Genomic DNA, 23,115 nt, shown 5'->3' with positions numbered 1-23,115 from the left:
AAAAGTTAATAATTCTGTCGCTATGCTGCTGACCATCTTAATTTCAAGAGAAAATCCTGTGACTACTTCATGAAGCAGTGGGAAAAATGAGACAGATGCCCTTCAGAATATCAGTGTCACCCCAAACATTAATGGGCCGGCATTTATAATTCATTAATAATTAGCCAGCTATTTAACTTCCTGTCCTTCCCCCCTGACTGTAGATGCTGACACAGCAATACCCACACAGTATTATTTTAGGGTTAAGTTTATATTTCACAAACAACTATTAACAGTCACTAGGACAAATATTCGAACAAGTGCCAGAGTTTTGTGATGAAAAAGAAAACATTGCAATAAAAATGTTTATGTTTGCTAGCAAGGGATAGATCGGAATGTTCATTTAATACTCAGCAATACAAGTTGTTACTTTCGAGCCTTAAAGAAGAAAAAAAAACTATCACTGGAACACTTTGAAAAACAACCTTAAGTTATATCTGTCGTATATTCCAGCTGCTTATTCAACTTTATTGATTCTATAATTCATTTTCTTTTGCTTAGTATCTAAACAGGTACCCTGGTCAGTCCAAGGTACACAGCCGTCTTCAAAGTTATAACCTTCAATTTACATATTGCAGTTCTGCCAGCAATGCATACTGTGGTTATATCCAATAACTAATGAACCATGAACTGTATTTATCAATCTCGATGTGTTTTAAGAGGACATGGGGGGAGACTCACCTAAATTAGTGATAGGTTAGTGGGGGGTCATTGGAGCAGGGAATGCTTAATGTGTGTTCTGTCAGTGTCACAATTGGTTAAAGTTAAAATTAACTTTAAAACTATCCAAAAGAGTGAGCATAGAGAGAGTTCTACTGTCAGCTTTTCTTTGGAGTTAATTAAGAGCAAGTGTTTGTTTGTTTTTTTAGTTCTGAAAATCATGAGGAATTAGTCCTTAAATGTTGTTATTTTCTAAGATACCACAATAACTACTAGAGTACTAGTTCATTTTCTAGGACATGTAAAATTGTCTGTAAAATTAATACAACATTCATGGTGTTACAATGTTTATTTAAATTTTGCTTTCATGGTATCTTACTGTATGATAGAGTATTTTACAGTTAACTATAGTTGATAAAACTAAACTAAATACAGTAGATTTAGTTATCCCCAAATATTTAAAATTCAACTTACTCACCCACTGAACCAATGACAAGGGCATTCGGGTATAGTTTCCCAAAATTCCTTTCTGATATTTATATACAATTTAGAATGATTATATTATATAGTTTGTTTTGTATTAATGAAATACATATAGCAAACTCCAGTCTAACTCCTATTTGTTCATCCATAACTATACAGTTTGTCATGGAGTCATACTAAACAGAAAGAAATTATTTGACAGCTGTTTTGAATAAGAGACACTGGTAAAGACTTCTAGTCAAAGAATTTACCTAAACCAAAGTTCTAAAATCTCCAGTCTAATACTGGAACAAGGCGAGATCAAGCTGTACATACTGGTTTCATGGGACAGATGGATACATGCCACTAACAAATGGCCATATAATCTGATTTGGACAAGCGCTTCTGAAGATATTCTGTAACCTTCCCATCCCAACCAATCATAAGCCAATCATGCAAAAGTAGATCACCATGGGTTATATACAGCAGCTGAGGTAAAGCAGTGGTAAAGAATATAACAAGTGTGGCAAACTGAGGTAAAGCTTGCCACTTTCAGGGACCTTTTCACAGTCTTCTGGTGTAAAAGGAGTAATCACACAACTGATAAGGTGTAAACAGGACGGTGCCTGTATATTTATTTACATGCAAAACAAAATAATCAAACAACCTAACTCCTCCAAGAAGTGCTTACTAAACTTTTCCCCCAAGTTCTAACTATAACTGGACAGCTAAGCCGTTTACCAGCAACCAAAATCAAATACATGTATTAAACACATACCTTTCCAGGTCTGTACCACACAGGCATCTTCTCAGGCCTTAGCCTTAACACAGACAATGACACACCTTACAGACCTGCTTAAATATACCGTCCTTGATTACAACAAGTGTGCCTAATTACATGAATACAACAATCAACACTTCATCAATTAAATTGTGGCTCTAAAGCAGACACAAAACACTCATTTTCCCCAGTGTGCAGGGCCTCTGCCCTGTCACACACGTTATATCACAATTCATTGAGCAGCTCTTAAGATATAGCTGGGATTATCGGCACGATATACAGGTACGGAGGGTCGGCCCAATATCTTTACATAGTCTTACTGTAAAATCCTTTACGGCATAACATTACTTAAGAAAATAAACAAAGTAGCAGCACCTTAATACTCTTTCAATGCAACATTGTATTTTTAAATAACCCCCAGACCAGATTTATATCTAGGCCTTTAATCCAAAGTGTAATTTGGACATTTTTGTTGTGAAGGAAAATAATCTATTTTACAAACCACTATATATAAAAAAAAAAAAAAAAAAAAAAAAAAAAAAAAAATAGAAGGCAATTTAAGTTGTTTGTCATGGGTTACTAGACATTAACAGTTTGATTTTCATTTCCACATTGAATTTTGGCTTAAAAGACATACTGTTAATTATTATTTTTTAATTTGTTTTGTTGTTGCTCCAAAGCTACCAATACTTGTTTATACTGATATTAGGATGTGGACATCTTTTTTCAGGGCAGATATGGAATAATCGAGTAAGTCAACGGTTACCTAGGGAACATTTACACGCTGCCAGCATTAGTAGATGAATGCAAGAGATTGTGCTACTCATTAACAAGGGATCATTTCATTTATACAATGCTTTGGCATAAAAAAGGTTAAATATTTCCTATACTATTATAACAATATTAAAATTGACAGTTCCTTCTATCTACTCTGTGGCAGTTTGTCTGATGCAGATACAGTATTCTGGTTGAAGGTGGCGGTATGCTAGTTCTGTTGGCATTAAAATAACGTAATGGTTGTCCATCAGTACAGGAACTATAGTAAAGAAACCGATGGCACATAACTTATCTCCGCTGTGAGGCACGGTCATCCCAGGCTGACTACAATTACATGTTTAGCAGTATAACTGCATGGTGGTCTGGGTGGGCTAGATGTGTCCTTTTGCAACACAATAAATGTCTATCCATGCTCTAAGAAACAATTAGCTTTGTATAAACCCGTTCACTCACTATGTATCTTTGCTCTAACTACAGTACTGAACCGCATCGTCCCAACCTTTACAGAAAGTCCATATTTAATAACCACCTGCTTTAAGCAATCAATTCACAAGGGAGGTCCCAAGTGCTTTTTGCCATTTATAGTAAGATATATACACACTTTAATAACACTAAAAAGTCTTATAGGGATATACAAGCATTGTTATTATATTGCCTGGAACAATACAGTTATAATGGGTCTGCCATATCGCTTAATCCCCTATGTTTATTTGCATTCCATTAGTATGATGTCCCCCCTCATCCCCATAGTCAAATAAATTCTCAAAAATCGGAGATTTAGATATGAAACACTCACATACCAGTAAAAGGCTTCTGTGAAGTGAGCTGGGACCATTTCCTATTACCACCGGTTCAAATTTTATTCCACTTGACGTTGAATTAAATCAGTATGGCATGTAAATCATTGCTCTCAGCTCATAAGCTGGAAAAAAGTATGTTAAACAATGGACATTGAACTGCCTCAACCTTATCAACTTTCCACAACACCATGTTGTGTTGCATATGTGTAGCTATACTATCATTTGGACAATAAACACATATTTCAAACGTCTGGGAAAAGCTTACATTACGTAGGAAGGTGGTGTAAGTCTAACTGAGGATGTTTTAATTTTTTTTTTAATGTTTTGTCTACTGTTTAGTTTTTCTCCAAATGTAGATAATGTAACACTGACTCAAATTAACAACAGAGATTATTTACTATCATATACATTGCCTAGAGTAAATACAGAAAAATAGCAGTATTATTTAAGTATAACATTTGTGCATTGTGAAACAGTTTTAAATTATTTTCAGGAAGATCCCACCCAAATCTGAACACATTTAAAGATTTCCTGAAAATTAGATTGTGAAACCTAGCGGGCTTTGCCAAATACAGTAATTTCACAAATGATGCTGCACTACAGGGATGTCAGCAAGCTCAGATATGTCTTATTAAACTCACAGTAAAATGAAGAATAGATCAAACTGCTATACAATGAGAGTCTTATGTCCATATCTGCAATGTATATATCTATATCTATCTATCTATCTATCTAGATAGATAGATAGATAGATAGATAGACAGATAGATAGAATTGGTTTGTACATTAAGAATAGCAGTGCCAAGTAAAACAACAAAGGCATATACTGTAAAGCAGAGCTCTATTCCAATTAGCTAAATGTGTATGAGGATATGTCCCACTTCAGGCCACTTAGGTCCTGGTTTGGGCCTCTAACTGGGAGCTGGCAGGCAGCCTGCCATCACTGGCTCCAGAGGAATTACTTTCCTGTCGATAATGTTTCAATGACTTGTGTACATTTTGGAGTCTGGTATTGACAATGAGGCTGCTCACACAGTTATCATTTCTTGCCAACATCCATTGACATTTTCACAAATTTGTAAAAGGATGAAATTCAACATCAATATCTAGAGGACCCACATATATATTGTATATGTAAGGCTGTGTGATTCCCATGATATATACCACGCCTGGGGTGGTGATAACCAGAAGTGGTATATATCATCAGAACCACACGGCCCGAAGTGGTTTATACTGCTTATAACACAGCTACCCGTCACTTGGGGGAATTCAAATACATTTTAAATTAAGACAAAGCCAGAAACTTATATTGTGTATACATCTGCAGTGTAATATAGTCCCACATATAATTTGATTTATTGTTCACTTATTAAAAATAAATTGCATGTCTCTGTTTATTGTGAATTTATGCATCGAAAGTGGCATCTTCAAACTAGAGGACTGAGCACAAGCTTATGATGTTGATGGTCTGGACGGAGTTTCAAATAACACTGAGAAAGGCAGGAGAGCAGCCGTGATGGATGCTGAAGCCAGATCTTGAGGTGAGTTTATGACCTCGTTATATGCAAGGCACACATATTCAAGTCCGTTTTCAACATTTCAGATCTCAAAAGATGTTTTTGTTAGTTGTCGAACACCCTCGTGTCCACGTTGTGCCAGATTCAGTTTAAGATCGAACCAGACTTCATACTGGTTGCCAGTTGAACTTGCACTGGCATAAAATCCCCTTTAATGTTGTTTTTGGACTTATTTCCTTAAAATGAATGTCCATATCTTTTGTTAAACCAGTCTTTAAGTACATTAACAGCCCATGCTGTCGCTTTTTTAGTGTTTTTTCAATCTTAGTTTTCTTCTATTTCATTTAGCTATTCCTCATCCACTGTTATGTGTCTACTCTTGACAGTTGCTGGAGCACTTACATTATTTATTTCTTTTTTCAGGTGGACTGCTGTCTTCACTCAGCAAGTTGGTGTTGTACAAGTTATCTGTTTTCATCCCCAAATATATTAAAGGAAATAGGTGGCATGTCACTCATTTTTGGCAGTGGTTTTGTAACTAATAACAAATAAAATGACCGTTTGTCATGGAATTTAGAATGTAGTGGTGCGTAGTGATTTATTCAGTGCGAACAGCTCATTAGTATGCAAGCCATGGTATACGCTATATATACACGTACGGTCATGTGATGCTGCTTAACCAATCAGAGGTTGCTATTTTTCCAAGCCGTGTTATAAATAAAAATACTATTTGACTGCAGCTGTGCTATATTTTCACAGCTGACGACTAGGCATTGTAGCCTCTGTATTGCAGCAACAGCAGCACCACATACAGGTTCTCTACATGTCACAGGCAGTTTTCACTTTAGGCCAAATAAACGTCAAGAGGCATGTAACTGGAACAGTTTTCATCTTATACCAATAAGTATACTGTGCCCCCATTTCTCCTGAACAGTGCTTGCAAGGAGCAACATAGAGATTACAAGATTTAACCACTTCACAGCTGAGCCTGTTCATTTTGGGACAGGATCCGTTAATATAGTACAGTACCCAAAGGGAGTTTCAGGACAGACACAATGTGTCTTTAAGCAGAAGGTGGTTAACTTCCTGGTAGGGCAGCCACTGTTTACAAACACCATGAATTCAGTTGTATTTGTGCATAAACGAAACATGGGAAGGTCACAAACTCAAGAGGGGGTCATCAAAAAAAATGATGTCAAGTGAACACATATGATAGGGCTTCATAGATTAGCACCATTGTTGAAAACTATGACCAACAGTAGGGCCATGTGCATAAATCAGAAAAGCATCACTCTACACATTATAATTATAGGTTACTTATGTAGCTTATTGTAACAAAATACTATGCATAATTAATCCATCTGTGACTAATTAAAATACAGTGTACCAGTCTCTGAAGACGTCCAGGTTCTTGTATTAGTATAAACACATTTGAAGTTTGTGTGAATGTCTACATGTTTCATCTGACAGTGTATACAATTATATTGGTCTCTGTTAGTTTACAGTGTGCTAGGATTAAAAAGAGATTTGTAATACCGTACCAGAAGTATGCAATCATTAGAATTCAGGAAAGTATAAGCTTCAAAAAAGAAATTAACAACCACAACTAGTGTAGCCTACCTGTGCTGCTATCTTCAGCAGTTGGGAACAAGTCGTGTCAGATGCTGGTATAATTAGAGTTGAAAGGGGGTAAAGTATGATTTAAGTGAACACACACCATGGTGTGATGGCAACAGCAGAGCAGACATAGGAAAACACAGTCCTTTATGTCATGTCAGCTCCATCGGTGTTACGCTGTTTTAAAAAGCTATGCCATATACTATATTTAGAGAAGACTGCTAACTCAACTATTTGATTCTTTAGGCCAATCATAAAAGCAGGTCCTCTTTTTATATCAAATCTCACAGGAAAAGTAATTCTGCTCTAATCCCACATACATATATCAGGCGCAAAAGCAAACAAGTCTTTAATCCCTTTCCGTCTGCAGCTAAAAGTAAGGATGTACAGTTTGGATAGATGTAAAAACTTGAAAATGTAAATACTAGCATCTGCTTATTTTGCTACTTCTGAGCCACTTCTAAGTATAAGTATAGTACACAACATTTCTCACGTAAAAGATTTAAAATCCCTATTGCAATCAGTACAAATAATACTAATCACACACAAACTATTTTTTTTTTTGGTTCTTAAGAGCAATATTACTGGATGTACATTGATGGAAATAAGACTCCTATTGCATAGCAGTTTGATCCACTCCTGGTTTTGCTGAGTTTAATAAGACACAGTTGAGATTGTTACCTATACACTGTGGCTAACCAACCTTGTATTAACACCTGACATGGATTAAACTGCTATGCAATTGGAGTCTTAATTCCATCCTTGATGTAGCAAGGATGTGCTTTTCCTTCATCACATACCCTTTAACTTGAGACACCTCTCTATCACCAGCAATGCCTGCTATGCTTAAACAGAGAGCAGTTTTTCCTCTGCTGATAAGCTTATTTAAATGAATACATTGCCGGAATACGGCATTGATTTGACTAACAAATAGATGTTTGCCCAGCTATACAACCATGCTGCAAATGCAAGGAATACTGTGCACTCTTTGCAGCTGGCAGTGACCAGGGAGAGCAGGAAATGCTTTTGGTGATGGCCTGAGCGACAGTGTGGGAAAAGAGACAGTAGAGAAAGTGCCTTTCTGTCAATAGATGGATTAAATAAAAACAAATGACTAGCTCAGCACAATGTTGCAATTTGTCAACCCTACATACTGTAAACTTTCCAACAGAATATATTTTATTGACATTGTATTTCATCAGTAAGATGAATAACTTGTCTTCATGTTAATACTTTAAGTAATTAGCTGTTACGATACACCCTAGTTGTTTAGTAAACCAGGTTAAATTAAATCCTTGTCACTTTGCTCTATGTCATTGTCCATGGCTCAGTCCACTTTACATGGGTAACTAATTAAAAATAAAAAAGCTGGTGCTGTATCAGCTGTTTCGTGGGATTGAAGTTATTATGGTTTACACTTTAACTACCTTAAACAATATTTTTTTCCTGCCGCAGACAAATGTACTGACAGCAACATTTCCTATTTTTAAGTCTGCAGGCAAAGCCAAGTAAAATGGATGAACCCAAGAACCCAGGCTGGAAATCATTATTCACAGCAGGGCCATACCAAAGGGTACAGTGTATCACACTAATGGAAACACATCCCTTTTGATAATAACAGGATTAGTTGCTGCTTTTTCTATGCTTGTCCAAAAAGTTATGTGTGTGTATATATATATATATATAAATTAAATTAAAAAAACTACGTAGGTCCAATGCTACAGGAAATGCTCAAGGGAAGGTACATGAACCAGAGATGCTCTAAAACAGCAGACAAAAGCCATGTAGGAAATAGTTTGGGCCACATTTTTTTAATTTTGGATATGAAGGTACAGTAAACCCGGTCTAATTCAGCCCCCCTCAAACCGGCACTCTGTATAATTCGGAATGATTTTTGGGTCCCGACCAAATCACTATTGAAATGAATGGTGCGATACCCTCTACAATTCAGAAACTGTCTATTCTGGAATCTGGCATGACATGTCTCTTCATCTTAAAACCAATGTAAATCCAATGTAATCCAGCACCCGGTCATGTGATTTTTCTTTTCGAAGTTTAAAACTAGTATTTAAAAGAAAAAAAAGAGCGAGTCATTGCATACAGACTCACATATCCTTTGAATTGTGCAGTTGTTTAGCAGCAAATAAAATATCACAACGAGCTATCTCTTGAAAAGAGAATTTGTGCTCATCAAAAAAGCTGAACGTTTACCAAAACCAACAAAGAGCGCCAAGCGAAAAATGTAAAATCACAAGGCAAGCCATTTCAGACATTCTTTAAAAAAAAAAAAAACACAATTTGGACCACATTTTAATCTATGGCCTGGGATGTTGACAAAAGTGTAACTGGTATAAGGTTCTAAAACATTAAGATTAAGCTGAAACTTAACAAAAGCCCCACATTATGTTGGCAACCATTCATTGAGAAGTCACTCTTCCCAAGAGGAAATACATAATTCTCGGTTTAAGAACTCTTAATATGAATCAATGTTAGTAAAGTCAGACCAAACTAGTAGAACACTAATTATAAAACTACTGGCTGAAGTACCCGGTGTTGCCTGGGGAAATTCAATATTTCATGCATGACTAATTGGGGAACGGTAGGCTTATGGTTTCCTATAAGTTACCGATCTTGGGTGTCGCACAATGCGCTCTGACCCCTTTTTTTAAAACTTTATTGTTTCTTGGGTTTTGCTATTTTAATTTTTTTTTAATTTGTTCTTTTTATTTATTTTTTTTGGTTTTGTGGGTTTCTTTCATTTGAGATACATGACTACTGTAGTGACTCAGCAATGGAGTTACTAAATAAAGTACCCCGGTGGTCAAAATTTTGGATCCAAACATAGCCCTCGACCTTCCCTTGGATGAAAGAGGGGGCCATGCAAAGTTTGGTAGCACTGGCTCCTGCGGGGTCCGAATGCATAAAGGAACAGACAGACAGACAAACTTTATTCTTTACATATTAAGATAATCATAAAAAAATAAAATCCCAAAAGGTTTATGCCTTCATATTTTTCAATTCAGTACCACTTTTAAAAAAATGTAATCTTCACCATTAGATTTAACACGCTGGTCAGTATAAATTACCTTGCCAAGTTAAAACTGCCAACATGTTTCCAACTATACCGGTTATTTTCACGTGATTTTTGCCCAGAAGGCTTCTAAAGAAAACTATTTCAAATTGTAATATGAAGAGGTATACTCAACCAAGCACATGAAGTGATGTATTTACATTAGTTGTGGTTGTTTGAGATAATAAAAACATTGTTGGTACAAGAAATGCACAAACATAGATAAGTCTAATCTATTTAAAGAGTTATTAAATAAACTGTAGAACCAAACACACTTCATTAAAACCCATTCTATACTAAAGCTTTCAGATAAAAGCCCTTTGTCCAAGAGTATCCCAGGCCAATGTGGCCTTGAAGATCATTAGTTTTCTCAATTGCTGTAAGTTCAGAAGGCATTTTGAAACACAGGCAGCAGATATCGGCATTGCCAGCCAGCCTTGTAACTCATACAATACAAATCACCTGAATACAATAAATCACCTGAATATAAACAACGACCCTCTCCCAGTGGGTGTAAGACAATGTTATGCTTTTTAAACATTATGCTAGCACACAAATGGAACATAATGAATGACAAGGTGACATACAGTAGCCAAGATCTGGTAACACATTGGGCATTTACATTTTGCTATATTAATGAGCATTGTTGTTATTGGAATAGCAATATAAATTGCACTGATGAAACAAACATGTCTTGTTGAAATGCATATAAAAATAGTATACCCTGTGAATCTATTTCAGTCATGGCGTTGTTACCCTTTAAATAGTACCAAATAACTCTGCAAGGACCGCAGCACCATATGTAATTTGTAATTCTACTGTATAAGGGTTTGTCCCAAGCTTGTCTTTATTGAAGTACACCAAATTCTTCTTGCAACCTAAAACCATCCACAACATAACAGAACATTGAATGTATTCCAACCATGCTTGATTTCAACCTAATTAATTGCCATGAGTAAGTATAGGTGCTGCTATATAAATGTGCAACATTCTAACCCCTTGATCTGAAGCAGAGGCTGTTCATTTGAACATTCCCTTTTGTATGAATCAATTGAACACTGTTAATTGTAGCTGGCACTTCCCTGCACAGTCGTTACTTCTACACGCGAATGTCATCGAAAACCAAACATGGGAAACCTGGTAGCAATTAAATAGTCTTAATCGGAAAATTGTGCACTTTTTTTATTTAGCTTATGCGACAACAACAAAAAAAAAGAATGATTTACACCTATTAGAAATTATAAAGCATCTCACTAAAATGCATTAGACAACTAAGGTATTTGATCAAATCTGATTTCCTTTTCTTTAAAATTACCTTCTATTGGGGATCCAGCAGGAAATCATGTGTTCCTATCCCAGCCTCTGCAGATCATCAGCTCACCTGTTGTCTTGATATATAAAGAAAATACGTTAACACTTTAAAATAAGTGTCTGTAATTCCAATGTAACTAACACATGACTATCTAATGATTTCAAATTACATTCCTAATGAAATCAAAAGTCACAAGCATACGTTCATGAATTACTTTTCATGACTTCATAACATTCCCTTAATACACATGAAATAATCATGAACAGACACTTATTTTAAAGTGTTACCGAAAATACAATAGCTACCGCAGTTTAGTATGTTTATGAAAAGTTCACTTATTTATCTTTAGAAATATAATGTATCTGTTTTGCAAGCTTTAAACCTCACTACTTCATGCTCCTCGATTTTTTGTGAAATCACCATGTACTTTTCCCGTTTCTGCTACACAACTCCATGCAGTTCCAATCTCCGTGTAAACAGCGCTGCTTCGAGATGTTTATTTTCAGTCAAAAACAGTACCAGTAAGTATGCAAGCAAGCAGTTGTTAAACACGTTCGCAAGAATTCACTACGTTTTGTTTTACAATACACACATAACTCACCGACAGCAATACAGTCTCCTTGCTGGATTCTACATGTTCCTTTTAATCGTTCCCTCTCAGCTGGCTGATGAATTGACAGTACGGGGTCGAGGTGAGTGTATAGTTGTATCCCGTCCGTGTGGGGATTAAGGCAACCTCTCAGCCTCACAGATATGGTTCTAATCAGATGTTGGCAACTAAGAATTGCCCAGGAATGTGCTCTGATGTTACTGCTGCTGCCTGAGCCGGGTTACTCCCCCACATTGCGGAATTGCTGCTGTGTCAAAGTATTAACTCTCTGTGCGCCAATAGTTACTAACACGTTCCCCTTAGAAATTATACGAGTGCAATCAGTTGCTGCAGAATACAATGTTTTTCGTTTTGATGATGACGATGATGATGATTATTATTAGTAGTAGTCGTAGTAGTCGTACTAGTAGTAAAATTAAAAGTTTGGTGCAAATGTGGTTTTAAAAGAAAAGAAAATTCAAAGAAGGAAAAATCTCACCTGCACTTGTATATAAGCACAAGTGAAGGGAGAGAAAGGAAAAACTAAAAAAGTGTTTTTTTTTTTATAAAAATAAAACCACTAAATAAAAAAGTTTTTAACAAAAAATGTGCACTACTACTTTAGATAAACTAAATTGTAAAAAGATTTCCAAAATAAAAAGTTTAAATAACTGTTTTTATTGTTTTTAATTTGAAAACTGAGGAGCTCTGAAAAGTGTGGCCCCTCAGTAGTAGTCGTATTCGTAGTAGTGTTGTTGTTGTTGTTGTTGTTGTTTAATAAAATAAATACATAAATACTTGGCTTTTTTCAATAGCTGTGTCCAAATGAAATGTTACTGTAAAATGCATAATTATTACCAATGGTAAGTTTGCATGTTTAATAAAATCTTAAAGAATATAAACTTGCTAATGTAAAATCTGCATGTTGCACCTTAAAAGCAGCTAGACATATGCATATCCCTAACAAGAGAGCTTTGGTATGTCTGCATTCTGGAGGAAATGAATGGTTCACAGCCAAAGCCATGTTTCATAATAGCTGGCGTATACAGGCTATATTCCTATTGCATTCAGTGCAGAGGAATGTAACAGATATGGCTTAGAAACAGATGGTAATAATTACTAAAGTCTTTCCAAGGGACTTCTTAAATGCTATGAATTCAACAAACAGCAGTGGAAAAAAATGCTGAATGCAATGGTTTTCTAACAGTGCCCCAGTGTTCAAAATAAATCAAAAACTTGTGTCGGGTAAGAGTAGTCACTACCACACTGGTCAAAACAAACATTAAAAACAGAAACAGTTTGTACAGATGAGCTGTTTGGGGGTCAGGCAATGGATACTTTCAGATTGTGTTTCTCTTCCAGGAAAAGTAGGTTGGCGCTCATATTCTGTGTCATAGGCCCAAAACCCTGGAAAAGTCTGTTATGTTAACTTCTGCTTTAAGTGTTGCAATGGGTGCTATAACATGGATTTGAGTGGAAGATGGAAGAACGTTACTTCCCCTTGGCTTCTTTGAGTTTCCTTTGGTAATGTTTTTCAGAAGAATCCCAAATTACCACATCCTATTGAGGTTGTCTCTTTGTGACACTTACTTTTATAAATGATATACCAGGGATAGCTGAACTAAGAGGACCTTTTTATGGTTCTATTTATTGCCAAGACTTCTCCCCCCGTGGTCACACAAGAAAATGTTTGCATCTTTAGTGAGTCTCCTGTGAAGGACTGGAACCACAGAGGGTGTGCTGTGTGAGTAGCTGGAACTGATGTGACTCACACACACACACTTTGAACCATACAGCATGCTAACAATACCAGAAAAAGAAGTAAAATACAGATTCATATTTCATTTGAAAGCTGACATTACATTAGTGTGACCAGCATATTATCTGACAAGTATATTTAAACATCAGTTGGGGTTCTTGCATCATGTGGACAATGGAAAATTACTTGGGAGCCAACAAAACTGTTTCCCCAGAGACAAGACAAGCTGTCCAGACTGAAAAGTAAAATTAATTATTATTTATACAAGTATATATGTTATGTCATCCAACACCATCAATGTTGACAAAAGGGTAAAAACAAAAGCCAAAACAAGGGAAAGCAGCTGATTGGATAAAATATATGCCCCCTCCCCCCACATCCGCAGCCTATGATTGTAAAGATAGACGCCAGTGAAGGGGTAGGGACTGTTTCACCCTCCAGATGAAATGACCCAGGATGTGAAAGACAGTCTAAAAGCATGGCTTGCAAACTTTCTTTAACTTACTGTAGTTCCGCATTTCAGGTTTTAAAGTAAAAATATAGCACATATTTGGTAATGCATGTGTTTCTTTCAGAACTGCACATTTGAGACCTACAGTATATAATGGACAGATGTTCATGGGAAGAACATTTATGAAATTGTTTTGTTACCTACAGTTATTTTAAAGAGACTATTTTAACTGCAGTAATGGTAAAAGCCTATTGTCTGCATGCATATGCAATGGAATACTCATTATACACAGTGTATATATTGCAAGTGCTCTTTATTTTATTAACTAGATATCACAGATGCCTATGTCTCAGTAAATACTGCACTGTGCTTCATTTTCAGGGCCAAGGTTTTGTAAATATTATGTAGTAGGCTTAGACAAAGCATAAATAAATTGCAGCTATAACTAACGATTGCTCACACAAAATGTTATGTGTTTTATTTTAATAGATGCCACTGGTCTGGGACACACAGAACCATTAAAATGTTATATAAACAAAATCCTTCAAGGAATGTAAATCTGGTGCAAGTAATACGAATAAACATTTGCGACTGTTAGCATGTGCTTGAAAAAGATACACATTTCAAAAGTTATTATATATGTAACGTGTAACGTGTAAATCACACGATATTTGTAGTTCATTGGCCTGTTGAAATTAAATATCTCTCCATCACATCTGGCCTTTGCAAACATATCAACACTATGGGCAGCAGTGTGGAGTAGTGGTTAGGGCTCTGGACTCTTGACCGGAGGGTTGTGGGTTCAATCCCCAGTGGGGGACACTGCTGTTGTACCCTTGAGCAAGGTACTTTACCTAGATTGCTCCAGTAAAAACCCAACTGTATAAATGGGTAATTGTATGTAAAAATAATGTGATATCTGTATAATGTGAAATAATGTATAATGTGATATCTGTATAATGTGAAATAATGTATAATGTGATATCTTGTAACAATTGTAAGTCGCCCTGGATAAGGGCGTCTGCTAAGAAATAAATAATAATAATAATAACACTCTGATTTTAATACCAGGCATGTGGCCCTCCTTTGCTTCAAGCACATCCAGCAGGCATTGCAGTATGGACCACACAGGGTTGCAATAAATCCCTGCCACCAACTCTGATAAGAGTATGTAGTAGGATGATGGGCACCCACATGTTGTATCCAAAATATGCTCAACATCCTGGACCATATTTATAGACGTGGGGACTGACTGATTGATGCCTTGGTTTCCAGGTCTCATCATTGATCTGCCAGTAGGCTTCAGATGATTATCCTACTTATCAACTTTCTAGCTGATGGCAACGGGCGTCTTGACATCTTTCAGCAGGTATGTCATTTATGATTTTAGTTCCTGTTTAATGTTCCAGAAATATCATACAGTGCACCCTTAAAATGTAATGGCTGCCACAACCCTGCCTAGCTGTTGTCAGTTTGTATACAGCAAACCCCTGTTCTGCTTATCTCTAAACCTCTAGACAACTGTCTGTTTAAACAAGTTTATTTTGGTTGCTTCAAACTGTGTGACTCAGTCAAATAATTCAGCAGTATCACATTCACATGCTTCTTTCTTAACAGCAAGTGTTGGCTTAACCAGCTTGTTTGTTTTAAGCAATTGGTCTCACACCAACAAGCTGTTACTAAAACAGATTTTTTTCATTACCAGTGCTTACATTCTTTGCTTTATTTGTGTTCATTTCTTTTTCATTAGGGTTGTAGGAAGGATATACAGATTTGCTTATCAATGGAGAATCATGGATGAAGATATCTTCCTGTCCCACAATCCTGGTGCTTCCTGTGGTGTGCTGACAGTGTGTGATATTATCACATAGGAAACTGTACCGTATCTTCTTGAGTATTTACATTTTCTGTTGGCAAATTTGTCATCTTTATATTTTTTAGCAAAAAGTCTCACATTAAAATTGTACAGTATGTATACAAATTAATCTTGTAGGGAGACAGGGAAATATGTAAGCTGTCTGAAATGAGCTACAGCTGCAGGCAGTGTAAGAACTGTTATGAAGCAAGTCCTCATAGAAGTATTCCAGCTTATGTGACAATGTCCAGATGACTCAGGAAAATATATTCTACAAAATTCAAAATCAGTGTACAACCACTATAACTATGACCTGCATTATTTCAAGAGGAAGAGGTACTTTCAGGAGGATTATTTTCTGCACACAGTAAAGTCCTTTGTGTGTGTGTGTGTGTGTGTGTGTGTGTGTGTGCGTGCGTGCGTGTGCTACTAGAGAAATGAATTGCAATTTTGCAATCTGATAGTTACTGTAAGGTTAGGATTAAGCTAAAGGTTTGGGGTAAAATTATGACTTTCTTGGAACATTTGCCTCAACAGTGTGTGCGTGCATGCCATGGAAAATCATGACCAAGGAATAAAGTCCAATAAAAATCACAGAGCGCAAAAGCAAGTAACAACTGAGGTGTTTACAGAATCTAATGCACTACTGTTTTGAACATGTGCTGTCAAAGGGATGCAAGATGTCCTGCAAAATGCTGAAATAACAATAAGAAGACTTCATGTTGTAGGATTACTGAACTGGTGGTACATAGTGGACTGTATGTTTGAAGACACACAGAGGGTCATGTAAAGCAGCATGTTAATGGCAGACCAGTTCAGTGAAGTATGGCATTAACTACTCAGGACTACAGATTTTGAAAGAATTACACAGTCAATCAGATGCTGTTCTTGTGTATTTTTTGCTGTGTATTACTGTCTGCAAAGGGTTTTTACACCTCCTCTGTAAGCTGTATTTTCAAGTTATTTTTGTCATAAATACAAGTTGCAAAAAACGAATGTAGGTTTCTGTCATACACAGATACAAAACGTATATATCCCAGCACTACAGGTAACGATGAGACCAGCTTTGTTCTAGTCCCAAGCTTTAATTAAACAACAGGGATAAGGCATGGGAAGTTTTATCTGGTCAAAATATTACATCTGAAGTAGCAGTAAAAGCTTTAATTGAAAGCCTGGACAATAATTTAGGGCATTCCAGACATGTCTATAAACAGTGCAACAGTCTGTTGATTGCTGCCTTGCTGAGGACACACTTTATTTAGACTAATGTGGAGTCCAGTAACTATGGCAATGTACGTGCAACACTATTAACAACTTGTTTTCATTCACTTGTTTGAACAGCAGCTCTGACTTCAATATACCTGGCAATAATGTGTGTGGTTATTTTTTTTTTTTAAAGGAAACAAAAAGAAAAAAAATACTTCAATATGTGTTGGTGGAATGTTTACTAGTGAACAGTATTATAAAATGACCTCAAAAACTTGTATGAGGTGTTCTAGAATAAGCTAGCATTCTTTATTAATCACTGTATATGACATCTGTTTTTTAAGTTTCATTCACAAGACCTTCTTTTATGGGATGGCCTTACCGATAAAGGCCACATTCACATTCACAAGTTCAATTCAGTATTTCTGAGGAGCATGAAGGCTCACAGTAGTCAATATTAAAGGAACAATTCACACTGAAGGATAATGAGCTTCTTGTTAGAGCAGTAAATGAAACCAAACATTTCATAGTATGGATGGAGCTAAATGCAGCCGCCAATAGTTGACCTTAAGTTTTCAGTCAATGCCTTTTTTTTACCAGACCATTTTTCATTCATTCATGTTTGTGTTACTCTATGCAGTCTTACTGGGATATAGTATGTTTGGTTGTTTGTGTGCGTATGTGTAATGGGAGGATGCCTTAGTGGAGGTGACCTGAAGGTGCACTTTTCCTACAAGAGTATACTGAGTTTGAAACCTCTCTCTTAGATGAATGAGAAACTGTATAATTATGGGTATCTGACTAGAAATGCTATTTTATATATATTATATTGGACTATTAAACTTTGCATTGAATATTAAGACAACTGGTGGAACTATACAATGACTGTGATATTACACTGTGGCAGTGGCTTGCAGTGCGCAGGTGTAGAGGTGATGCAGTGCTCAAACAATGACAACAAACAGTGTTCACAGTCCAAACAGTTTCTTTAATTTGTTTTCACGGTTTGGCACCGTTAAATAATAATGCTGGCAACAACACAGCAATGTGTAATTGCACAGCGAAACAAATCAGTCCCGAAATAATAATACACAAAGGCAATGTCCCGGCACGGCTCTGCGTCCTTTCGCGGTGCTCCCATGCTGGTGGTGAATACACAGTTAAGTATGACTGGTACAGTGTTTGTAATCCGGGTTGGATGCTGGCTTAACTGGTTTGCTTATCCGTCTAATTAATTACAAATAAACAGTTAATAACAAACACAAATACAAAACACTCACGGTTACTTTTGGTTTTGCTCGTCCTTTACAGGTCATTCCATAACCATAACACAGGAACAGATTGCTCAGCCACATCCTGATATACCTTCAGTCACACCGCGTTTGGTAGCGAGTGCAATCACGTCTCCTCCAATCCATGACTGACACATCGCCTACCGCAGCAAGGAGCAGACTTCTAGTATTGTGGCTTTGCTCCCTTTTTGGATGGCCGACTTCCGACTGACCCTGGAATGAACTGTCAGCTCATCCAGTCCGGGGCACACTGTTCCTGCTATACCGTGCCCTCACAGGTCGGGAGGGAGATTGTTGACTCGGATTCATTCGCTCTCTGTCACATACACTTTAAAGTATGAGTCCTCTAAAAATAAAAAATCAACTGACTCTATTGTATAACTTGCTTCAGCGCTATAACCTCAAGGGTTTGACCTTGCTTTATTTGATGGTTTTGTAGTTTGTGTGTAATGGCTGCCCTGACTTTAATTTTAAATGAAAACTCCTTGAATAAATTACCTGTTTGATATATTGTGGTCCGTTGTGTGTGATTATAGCATACCTTGTTCTCTGTCCTCCTTCTTCCAAATGTAAAGAACCTACATGCTGCTGTGGAAACACAGCTGGTAAAATAATATAACTATTTTTAGGTGAAATTCGAAATAACGTAGTTGGACTACTTCTTAGGCAGCCACACCCTCCAACCATTTCCGGATGCCGCCTCCCTGAAGAGGCACGTGATATACTTTCTCTAAAAATGTCCTGCCTTTGTATTTCCAAAAGGCAACTAAAGGCATTTACAAAAGAGGTCCTGTTGAAAAGGGTTAAGGAATACATTACACCCTCCGCATTCTTTTGAACTTATACAATGAGTATCTTGCAAACCAAAAACTGTCTTACAGAGTTAGCTGAATTCCTGAGTTTTAATCAGTCTTTGTGTCCCCTGCTGGGTAAAGGCAAAGGTCACAACTCAGAATTTAACACAGCAAGTGTTCACAATCAGTGGAGAAATTATGGCAAAACAACTCCTCCATTTTGTGCAAATGAGCTTGCTCAATAGTCCCTGAGGAGTGATTCATCCAAAGTTAGAAAGTACATTCTGGATCAAGGACCAGCAGGGGGTTCCTGTATATACCCCTAACCACCATTCAGCAGTAGTTAGCCAAAGCAGAAAACTTGTGATTACTACCAACATTGACTTTAATTTCACTAAATAACCTCTGTATTTCATGAGCTACAGACTGTTACTCGTTCATATTTGAGTGATGAGTCAACCAGTTTTCAGCCAGGGATTTAATAGCAACACAGCTGATTGAAACCCGAATAAAAAGGAATCCACATCAGGGGATATCAAAACCAGCCCACCATGTTAATTTTCAGTATAAAAAGGGCACATTCGAATATACCACATGAAAGAGAAGATCATTTACTTATTTTGAACATAATTGGGGGCGCAGCTTCTTGAAAACTAATGTTTTAACCTCTTAAACTTTGTGCCCTTTTCTCAAACCTTGCAAAAATGCCTAGATGCTGAACAATGTTATGCCTTATGCTACCAAAACAAACCAAGTTAATTAAAGAACATAAACAGGTCACTTTAGCTGAAGCCTTTTGAATGTAGCTTTCAGTGGATTCAATGAGGAAAATAATAATCACTCAAACAATATAGCTGTATGTCCATTATTTTATCTTTTTTTTTACTCTGATCTAGTTACTGTATGTTATCACTTATTTAAAATGATTTAGTAATCATTTTGAGTTGAGCATCTGTTTGGTTGACAAGAGCATGAAACCTCCATATGGACAACAGCAGGGCACCATACCAGAGCATTATGCATCATTCCTTCCTGTTCTTGCTCATTTAGAACCAGCTGTGGGCTCCCTCAACTATAAATATTGGTCACTGCAAAGGCAGCTCTATAATGTTCCAGAGTTGGGCCAGAACTGCACCACAGGGACTTGCAGTGAAAACCTCTGCAGCTAACCTTGACCAGGCTCTACGATATTCCCATCCTCCAACTCAGCACTCTGCTGTCCATCAGTGTCACATTTTTCCAACATAAACCATCATCCAGTGCTTTATCCCATGGTGCAGAAAGTCTAACAATGAGAGCTGACAGCCTTTCTATAGCTTACGGTACTGTCTGGATGCTGTGCTGTAATACAATATACTTAGGAAGTCAGGCCTCTTGGTGCTCGTTGGCACATATATAAAGAAAAGGGTTGTTTAAAAAACGTAACAAGGCTTATAGGCCACAGAACAGTCCTTATAGTGGAACTTAATCTGTCTCACACTATAAACTGTGTAACAATTCCACACTAATAATAACTATAAAAAGCATGGAGCACTGGCTGGTAAGAAAATATTTCAGTCAGTTCATCAAAAAGAAGGTGATCCTCTAGCTGTGTGCAGAATTGTATGCATTTTCAGCATCTTTTCTCCATCAGCACTTTCAAAAGACTACAGGAGGTTAACATCCTCTGCAGATCATTTTATATTGTTGTGGTTGTTTCCAGTGGCTAGCTCCAGATACAAGTGGTGTTGGCATTGCTCTTCACTGTTACCTCACCCCATGGTCAACACACCACCCACGATATGTACATGAGGTTATTTATATCATACCGACCCGGTGGGGCCATGCTCAACGATAAAGGAAAAAAAAAAAACATTGACTGAATGTTGGCATTAACAAAGATAAAGACAATATATGGTTGCTCATCTGCAATACTTCTAAAGTAACAAATGCAGCAATGAGAAAGGGCATCCAGACTGCATGTATCCTGATTTCTAAGTAGCTATTTTCCGATCTCAGGACATGTTTGTTTTGTCAAAATTCAATTAAAATAGTCTGGAGTGACATTTAGGAATAACATTTTCAAATAACCCAAGGCATATTTAAGGATTTAGTATAACCTTCAACAACCATCTTATGGCTCCTCCAAAACCAATGGTACTGTCTTCTGTTGAGGCCTGTGAGCCAAGAGCCTTACATGTTACAATTGTATATATATTTTTTTTCCTAATTTGGGGTAATGAAGATGTACACAGAAAATCACAACTCTATAGCCACATTCTCAGCATTATATGAGGGTTAAAATGATGCAGTTAGATATCTTGTTCCTGCCTAAATGAAGAAATTGCCTTCCCATCACCAAGAAAAAAACATTCCAGAAGATGATGTAATTCAAACTCTGAAATTGTCAGAACCACAGAACTCGATATGAAAATTAATAGAATTGCAGTGCTACGAGGCAGAAAAGTTTCACATAAGATGGAACAGAACCCATACTTTCAGAGTTGAAAGCCGTACAATATTTATTATTACATTTCAAGTTTTCTTTTCTGCTTTGTATCCAGATTAATGTTTTTTCAGTGTGTTAAAGTAAAATTCAGCTACAAATTTAGGGAGAAGCTATTTTGCATATCACATTGCTGAACTGAAAATAAGGTAACTCATTTTGAAGCTTTAACTTCTGTTTTAAGTAGAAACTAAACAGGATGTGCTTGTGGTCATTCATGAACTAAGAATTCAGGCCAGAGCTGCTAGTGACTGAATGTCCCCCTCCTGGAGCTGTGGGTCAGAACCAGCATATGCAGACCAGCTGGAGGTGATCTGCTGTCACCCTCTATTAATGCAGATTTAGCAAAAACAATCAGAACTGCCAAGCTAGAGGAAGCCCACATCATTTACATCCAAACTGTAGCATGGTGAACGCCCTGATAACTTGGCTAAAGGGGAACATGCTTCCTGTCTGGAAACAGCTAAGATGAACTGAACAATTATAAAACAAAAAGAAAATACACAGAGTCTTGGGGTCTGACAAACATGAAAGGACTTGTGGAATGCAAAAATATATTTGTTAGTATTGAGAAATATAGTTTTATAGCAGGGGTATCCAACCCTGGTCCTGGAGAGCCCCTATCCAGCAGGTTTTATAGGTGTCTTTACATCATTAGTGGCTAAAGATCTAGAACACCTGTTAATCTTGACTAATTAAGCCAATAATTGGTTCAATTAAGTAACTGAGAGATTGGTTAAAATGAAAACCAGCAGCCACAGTAGCTCTCCAGGACCAGGGTTGGAGACCCCTGCTCTATAGCATAAAAAAAAAAAAAAAAACATTCTTCAACCATGCCCCGACGACCATGGATTAGTGGCATCGTTAGGATTCAGATATTCAGATGCCTACTGTAGACCCAAGTCAAAAGATGTGTTAACCAAACTAGATCTTGTATTTATGGATAAAATGGAACTGGGAAGGTTTAAACTATTAAAAGAGAGAAACTAGGTACAAATATAAATCTGTGATCATCTTGGATAGAGCACAAATAATTACCAGTTTCATGTATATTTACTATCAGAGCTGGGGGTAACCCGCTACTTAAAGAGTAAGTAGCAGGGTTTTGTCTGTTTCAAAGCTCTTTTCAAAATGTCTGCTCTAGTGCACTGGGGTTTGAAATCTGTCCTCTAAATACTGCAGAAAGAGCAATTAAAAAAAATAAACATAACGACAAGTCCTCAGGCTTTTCTGTTCCATACCACATCATGGATCGTTATTGCTGTGTTACCTGTTTCACAATGTGGGCAATAATCCTTACACTATCAGTGCACTAGAGGGGCCATTTTGAAAAGAGCTTTGAAACAAACTTTAAATTTATAAGTGTAAAACGCCGTCAGGATGTTAACAACGAAAATAAAAATTACAGGTATGCTATTTAAACAGGGGGAACGTGTAACGCTATATTTTTTAGAATCCCGCGACTTATTCTTTAAATAACATGTTACCGTAAAGTTGAGGGTAACTCGTTACTGTAATAATATTACTTTTGTCAATAATGAGGTAATATAATATGTTGGATTTTTAATGGGAGTAATAATATTACAGTTACTTTCCGCAAAAAAGAAACATGTTTGTCTCGTTACCTTTTTTTTTTCTACACCCACATT

At 36.8% G+C, this 23,115-nt stretch overlaps 1 protein-coding gene across 5 annotated transcripts in view; it reads right to left on the bottom strand.

Moving 5' to 3' along the window:
* The window catches only part of LOC117409370 (disabled homolog 2-like), a 57,128-nt gene that overhangs the window by 27,415 nt on the left and 6,598 nt on the right, over nt 1-23,115 (bottom strand). The window contains exons 1-2 of one of the 5 annotated variants that reach the window (XM_034015317.3): nt 11,637-12,001; nt 11,039-11,111 (exon numbers count right to left, since the gene is read on the bottom strand). The exons of 1 other annotated variant lie outside the window; for it this stretch is intronic. The gene's annotated coding sequence lies outside the window, so the exon portion shown is untranslated. Of the gene's footprint in view, nt 1-11,038; nt 11,112-11,636; nt 12,002-23,115 lie in introns of those variants that run through there. 3 more of the 5 variants (XM_034015312.3, XM_034015318.3, XM_034015313.3) reach the window with 3 other exon arrangements.

This window comes from Acipenser ruthenus, chromosome 2, assembly GCF_902713425.1.
Source record: "Acipenser ruthenus chromosome 2, fAciRut3.2 maternal haplotype, whole genome shotgun sequence".
In the NCBI taxonomy this organism is placed as follows: Eukaryota; Metazoa; Chordata; class Actinopteri; order Acipenseriformes; family Acipenseridae; genus Acipenser; species Acipenser ruthenus.
This window is presented reverse-complemented; position numbering and strand designations above follow the sequence as displayed.